Source organism: Stegodyphus dumicola, chromosome X1, assembly GCF_044657685.1.
Source record: "Stegodyphus dumicola isolate Sdum_Otavi_A_Nest chromosome X1, ASM4465768v1".
In the NCBI taxonomy this organism is placed as follows: Eukaryota; Metazoa; Arthropoda; class Arachnida; order Araneae; family Eresidae; genus Stegodyphus; species Stegodyphus dumicola.
Genome location: NC_140780.1, coordinates 195,688,257 through 195,696,242, shown reverse-complemented (window position 1 = coordinate 195,696,242; position 7,986 = coordinate 195,688,257). Strand labels below are relative to the sequence as shown.

Here is a 7,986-nt window from a genome sequence, read left to right as displayed (position 1 = left end):
CGTCATTATATTTCCGTCAATCGAAACTCTTCGTATCTAATATTCATCAGAGTAATGACTATCATCTATATCTGTTTTACAAAGTAAGAATTTCATCAACTGTCAGGCAGAAAGTGGGTGGGTTCTTCTCATGTAAATTTATGTAAATCTTTCCATGAGTATCCGGTAAACCAGTCAAAAGGGCCGGGCTTCCCAGTATACGGCCGTCCCAGCTAACATGGCGGAGACGAAAGGGGAGGGGGCTTTCAGCCTGACCTGCAAGGCTAGGGGCGGTCGTTAAGGAAATAGGGGCTGTCCTAAGGGTGGGTCAACCGTGAAGTCCTGTCTCGCTCCTAAAGAGGGGGAAGGAAGTCGATGATAGTTTGAAGAGAGGGTCTAAAAAAAAGCGGGGAGTCGAGCCGGATTGTGAGAGACGCTAGAGTCTAAACTGAGCCTTCATTCTGTAGCAGCGACACTCGTTAAAATTGTTATCCTACTGCAATAAACGACCTTCGGTGCAATGGCGGACGACTCCCCTGTTTCGGTACCTAATAACGGAAGCTATTTCTCTCCCGTTCTGCTAGAACAGTCTTAACATCCCTTGATTTGCCTCTGACTCCTATCTGATTATTAAAAAAATAGCCGAATCGGCAGGCAAAAAAATAAAATAAACTAAAAAGGCTCGCGGCTCTCAAATGCCGCCTGATTGGTACACGCAAGATCACGTGACAACCTTCAAAGTGAAGAAATTATGAGTTGTGGCAGTGGGATGTAAGAATAAAGATATACAGATTTCCGATAAAGCTTTTAAAAAAACAGTCATGAGGAGACAAAGAATCGGGCTTCCATCTCAAACAGAACCAATCGCTGCGCTGCTAATATATCCCAGTGTTCAGTTATCGCGAGGCGAACCAAGCTGACGGCGCTCAGCTTTTTTGCTTAACCCTAAAAAAGCATCGCTTTCAGTATAGAGAGTATTTGTTTGTTTATTTCCTCTACAGGCCCTTATGAGCGCGTTACATGCTCTTGAATAGTGTTGGTATTACTTCCCGGATTTCCATGGAAAAGTGTGATTTGGAGTAGCAATAAAGAATCCAAGAAAGAAATCCTGTTTGTTTTTTTTATCTCCTTGTCGAAGTATCAAGCCGGCACACTGCAGTAGCCAGGATTTGCCGCATAACATTAATGGGAAATCGATGAATCTTCTACAAACCACTTCTGCGTGCCAGAAAGGGGTAAGTACATATTTTGAGCAACTTAAATACTTAATTTAAACTTTGCTTGATTTCTTAACCTTCAAAATGTGATATTAACGTAGATATGAGTTGGCGAATATGCCATGGTAACTCCGTCTCAAATTACATTATGCATTTTCTCAGCGTTACCGGTTAATAGAATCAAAAATTACGTAGTGAAGCTATATTTGAAAAAAAAATCTAGTTGCTTTGTTTACCAAGTGGGGAATTATCCCGTATTACTGGCATTTTGTCTGATATAACTCAGCCGCATAATTATTAGGCCTAACAAGATGCCTTCTTGAGTATTAGCTTATTGAAAACGTATTTCGTGTACATGTTGCCGCTAAGAAGCATGCTCTGAGAAGTAAAACAAAATTACATAAAAAACAAGCAGTCTCTTAAAACATCTAAAATAGATTTTTAATGGAGATTTTTATGTGGTTAATTTTGATGTCCCCATAATGCTACTATCCGATCCCAAAAATCAAACTATGACATGGCTCAGTAAAATGTTTCAGATAATATTTCAGTTTTAGCATGAACTATAAATTTAGGAAATCATATTAATATAAATCGCATTGCAGTACATCTGGATTGAAAATAAATGATTTGGATAATATTTATTTATTATTAGGCATAATTTATATCTTAAATGTGATTCAACTTGGTTATACTAGAGTTGCTATCAACAAAATGTGTCAAAGTGTGAGTAATGTTCTATTTTAATATTCTTTTACTTTATAACTAAAGTTGCAATATCTTCTGAGTTAGAATAGTTTCTTTTTCTTCTTGCTTAGAGTAATATTTCACAACAATTTTATTCGTTATAATAACTCATTAAGTCTTAGCATGATAGGTAACTAGCAGAAATTTCAGTCAATTATTTTCAAATGGTGAAGGAGAACGAGCGATGAATAAAAAATAATATTTTACATTTGTATGTGAAAGAATTTAGATGACATGCAAACGAATACTTTCTTTATGTGAGTTCAAAAGGAAACCTTCTTTACTCTTGTTTGCACAGCGAAAATTTGCGCTAGAAAAGTTTTGAGAAAATTTATCAATTTCATAAGCATATCAATTTCATGCATTATGTGTTGCAATGCCAATTTGTGTCAAAGAAAAGTAACTATGTTTATTTTAATTTATCTGGATATAATGTTTTAGATTTATATGATAGTAAGCAATAAGTGTGTTCATTTAAGTACTGAAAAGCATCTTGATCAAAATGTGCAGAGTGTTATTTGAATTTTTTTTAATGTGATATTAAATGCAATATTTGATTTTTTATGTATTTATTTGTAATTGTTACAGTCCTCTAATTGTTAGGTCACGTTTTTAAGTCATTATCCATTATATGCATTAATTAATTTGAATAATAAGCGCAAAATTTGCGTATTGAATGCACAGATTTTAATGCGTTTTTTTTGGGGGGGGTTGATTCTAATGCGTTTTTTTGGGTTGATTCTAATGCGCTTTTGTATTTCTACATGCTGTGTGTTATATATTGGTAATTTCTAAGTTCTTCAAAATCAGTTAATATTTTACATTTAGTCACATTTTTTTTTTTTTCAGCTTAAAGAAAGCTATAAATGGAATTAAGATTTATGCGGCTTTCTGTTTAATTAAAAAAAAGAAATGGGTCAGACACTAATGTGTTTTTTCTTCCTATTATAAACTGGGCTTTCGATTGAGAAAGTACTTTTGATTTCTTCTTATTTCGTTTATATATATATATATATATATATATATATAATAAAGAATATATATGTATAATAAGGAAAAAATTCCCTATTTTCATTGCCTGTTTTCAAGTTTAATTGCTGCACTAAAAATATATATATGTAAATATATATATAACTCATTAATTTTAGTAATAAACAGTTGTCGGAGTAGACCTGAAACGAAAGCATAATAAAAAATAAAAATCAGACTTGTTGTGAATTCGAACTGTGTTATCTTACCTGAATTTTAAGAAGTCTTACTCTGAATTTCAAGGAAAAGCTCAGTTTAGAAAGTTATCTTCAGATTAGCGTAGGTGATTGATTATGTAAAAATATAATAATAATGAAAGCTGTTTTTGTTGTCCTGAATAGTATATGGCATGGACAAAGTAATTTTCTTTTGTACTACAAACACAAATGCTTTGTTAATGAGAAAGTAAGTTTCATGCAGTCCTATAGAATTACACCTAAATTTCAGTATTCGCAACAATTTCTGTTATAATGTCATCAAGGCAGAAAAGCAATTTTAATCATCTTCTAAGAGATGAAACGTCAAAAGTACAGTCTGATAGCGCTTTTATGGAAAATTTAGTGCAAGTTATTTTTCACTACATATGAAGCAAATTTCTAATTGCAAATTGTGTTTGCATTTTTGCCATTGGAACAATTATTTCGTTGATAGACACAGATAAAAGTACAGTCATGTTTAGAGGCATAATCTAATCAAATTCCTTTATATTAATCCTGTAAACTATTTGCTGTGTTTGCTGGCGACAGTAGAGACAGAAGTTGGCTAGATTGTGGAAACAAGAGTAAGAGGTATGTTCTGAACCAAAAAGGTTTATTTCCATTTTTTATACTTTTTTTATTTTGCAGATGATGTTTGAATGTATATATATATATTAGTAAAGCAAAACTTGTGAGGGAAAATGTTGTAACCTGATTATTTTAGTAATTCATCATTATGATTGCCAGAAATATTGTCAAGTCATTCAACTTCTGGAAATCGTGGTAAAGAATTATTTAAAAAATTGCTTGCAATTTTAGAATCACATTATTCTCACATAGAAAATATATATATGTAAATCAAAATTAAATGCTAAGAAACTTTCATTGAGTCCTTTTAATTTATTTTCTATCGAAAATCTTGTGAAATATATAGAAGAACTTTGTTAGTAAAATTCTTAGTACAATATACGTCGTACAAGTGCAGAAGATTGTTTATTTCTAAGTTCATATTAATGTGGAATGAAAGAAACAAGGAAAATAAAAAACTTCTCTCATTTCCGTTATTCTTTTGAATTTGCATTTCAGAATGCTTTAAATATCTTACCAGGAGAAAGAACTCTTAAAAGTTAATATTATATATGATATTCAAAGAATTAAAAAATAAGTTTTAAATAAAAATAATTATAAAAATTAAAAGTCATTTTTGTTCAGGCATTGAAAAAATAAGTACACATGTTCATGAACACACGTGCATATTCAAAGAACTGAAAAGATTAAAAAAAACCCTCTAAATTTTTTTTTTGTCCACTCGTTTCTTAAATTACAGAATTTTCTCAAAATATTTTCAGCAATTGCCCCGAAATATAACTTCATTTTATTTAGCCTTTCTGAATAAAGAACTAATTACTTTCCAGGGTTCTAATTTTTGAATTTATTTCATAAAATATTCATTATAAATTTAATCAATTAACTGGAACTGGAATTTTCATCTCGATATTTAAAATATGAGTAGCTGATACAAAGAAATATTAAAAGTATTAAATGGTAATTAGTAGTTAACGGTGAAGATATTAAAAGCAAAGTTGCAGCAACAATGGTGTTTTACGTAAAAATACAATTTTCATTATTTAAATTTTTCATTTTAGGGAAAACGGGTGTGCTAAAGCAATTAATTTTCATAGCTAATGCCTACCAGATATGCACGTCAATATATTTGCACGAAAGCTATCTCACAGTATGCGAATCCGTTAATTTCTAAACTAGCAGTGCGAAATCCAAGAATGGAGCCACTGAAATACTTAGATGTTTTCTAATTTTGTTTTGTATCAATACTGAATTTTTTTCAAAAAATTGGAAATACATTAATATTTACTGATTGAATACACTGGATTAAAAATCTTAATTTTTAGCAAAATGAAACTACCACAGTTTTCTTTATATCAGAGAAATGTTCTATCTCGAATACTAAAAGTTCTAGTTAGGCCTCAATAAAATCAAAGAAGGAAGCTTTTGCATGGCGTGTCATATCGTTGTAAATTATGCCTATGATTACTAATTGAAGTCTTCACTCAGTAATGAAATCTTAAGTTAACAATCATAGACATAATTTACAATGTTAAAATTAAATTAGCTGAAATCTTCAGTTAATAATTATTAACACATTCTTCATAAATTTCGTGTAAATATATAATAATGTAATGGTAAGCATATTCTTCATAAATTTCGTGCAAATGTACAATAATATAGTGATGAATATCTTTTTCGTAAATTTCGTGACTTTTTTTTTTTTTTTTTTTTTTTTTCCTCGTGCAAAATGTTCGCATTTTTAAGCATTTACTAAGCTCATTTAGCCGCAAAATGTTCAAAGAAAAATGGTATAAAGTGCTTGAGGCAGTAATATTAAACAATAAATCTTGCAGCAAAAGTTGAAGACAAACATTTTTCTACAAATATTTTACTTCCTTCTTTTTTTATTTACGTGATAGACTTATACTTAAGTCAAATGCATACTGAAACATAAATAAAAAATAATAATAATAATTCCACATCTTTTACTTGTTTAAAGCAGCAGCTCAAACAGAAAATGAAAATATATCAAAGAAATGAAATGGTAAAAGGTTTTATAATGAAGGGAACTAGAACGGTAATATATTTTCATTGATTTTAAAGTTACATATTTTTTCGTGAGATAAAAATACTTTTATTAAAACTCAAAAGGGTACTCATAGAATCAAACGCAGAACTCTCGCCTCCAGCTGATGGTTATACACCTGAACTCCTCTTAATTAATTAAATTTTAATGTAATTCGAAGAATTAAAATGCAGAAAACCATAGGTACACCTATTCATTCTTGTTAAAATTTTGAGCTTTTGACCTTAAATTTCTTATCATCTCTTTTCTTTTATTCGGGATTTCAAGAATGCTTTTAGATTTTTTAATTGTGGATTGTACATTTTTATTATGTATGTTTTTGTCTGCTTTTTTGCCTAATTTTAAATGGCGCAGATACATACGATATTGAGCACTCACTAAATCAAAAAAGTTAAATCTATATACGAAACCTTTTATGATATTAAAATATGTAAAAACCTCTGAATATACTTCTAAAATTATCATTTTGATGTAATAACAGTAATTCATAATCTTTTTTAAATCAAAGATATGGTAATAGTAATCAAAGCTTTGCAAATTGTAAAATGTAAAAATATGAATCACCACAATACTATATAGTGATCAGTAATAATCAGTACTTAGTGTCATTATACCCTTAAATTGAAAGATCTCAAAATTAAGTAAAATTTAACACAACTGTGAGCTGAATATTGCTTTCTGAGGATTTTGAGTAAGAATTATATCTACTTCTAAAATTTTGTCTCAGATAACAGTCTATATACAAAATTTATTATACTTAATTACACCTTTTTCTTTTTTCGTAATTTCCGTAGATATGCCCTTATTAACCAATAGGGGGATAGTTTTTATCAGTGCTGTTATTTGTCTACTTTGATATACTAAAATTTTAAAGAACTGCTTCGATGAAACAGTTCAGTGACTATGATACAAGTATTGACTTTTAACAGCAGAGACACAGTGTTATACAGTATGCTTTATGTCCTTACGAATGCATACATATACCACATTTAAAATGAAAGAAAAAATATTTGTAAACTGAAACAGTTAAAATTCAAAAAACACGTTAAAGGAAAGTATTTAAAAGTCATTAAAAATTAATCATTTGTTATGAAAAAAAAATGTTTCTGTGTTGCGTAAGGAAATAGTTGTAATAAAATAAGAAATCATAAGTTGCTGAATTTGTGTAAGATCTAGAGAAAAATGATGCAGTGTTATCAAAGCAAAATGCATATGCCTAAAAATGACGAGAAGTTTCCTAGTAATAATTTTAGTTTCTGAGAATAAAAGTGCTAGCAGAACATAGGTGGATAGATATTTTCCCACAGAAATAAAAGAGAGGGGGGAAAGAGAAAAAAAAAAAAAGAACCGTATCGAACTGAATATAAGTAAATAGATATTCTGCAGTGAGTTGTTGAAGGCAAAACAGAAGGCGGGTCCGTTGTCCGTCATATGAAAGAGGCACATTTCCGTACTTATTTTCCTATCGCACTCTGGTAGACGGTAACCACCCGTACGACATTTATTGCCGCGGGTAGGGAATTGATCGCCAAATCTCTAATGATAGGCGTTCTCTGAAGATCTTCCCGAAAGATACGTCTATTCCGTTCAGTTAAAGTGCCCCCCTCACTTTTTTCCTCTTGTTTTTTTCTTTCCCTTGTTCATTTAGATCGTGCAGAACTTATTAATGTCTGAGCATCACGCTCACTCTCCCTGTTTATGTTATACTAAGCAACAGTTCATTCAAATTATGATATTACTTTCACAGAACTTCATTACTCCCAAATCTTCCCCATTCATTTTATTTTTACCATTATGTCTATACTAATTGCAACATAAAATAAGTTCTGACTATTATGATTAATGTTTCTATTTCTTGCCTCTTACACCAGAAATACATCAGGAGAACAAAGATGAGCATCGGATCTGTGAAAATTTGGCAAGTATATGATTTCTCTTCTATCACCTAAAGAAAGAATTAGATGCATGGAGAATATTTGGTGAGTGATTTATTTTCTTGCTTGCTCCAAGCAAAAATATGTACACATGGCAGCACGCTGTGAAACAAATAACATGCACCATAAAGTTTATAACTGATTGCATATGTCATCCTTGGAGGAGCAGAAAGGATGAAAGAAATGTTAATTTTGAAATATGAGTAGTCAACAAATATGTGTGTATGTGT

General features: G+C 30.7%; 1 long non-coding RNA gene across 2 annotated transcripts in view; it reads left to right on the top strand.

Moving 5' to 3' along the window:
- The first annotated feature begins 338 nt into the window (after positions 1-338).
- LOC118191269 (uncharacterized) overlaps positions 339-7,986 on the top strand; it is a 435,608-nt gene continuing 427,960 nt past the window's right edge. For both annotated transcript variants that reach the window (XR_015038557.1, XR_015038556.1), the window contains exon 1: positions 339-1,214. This is a non-coding gene — a long non-coding RNA (uncharacterized LOC118191269). The remainder of the gene's footprint in view (positions 1,215-7,986) is intronic.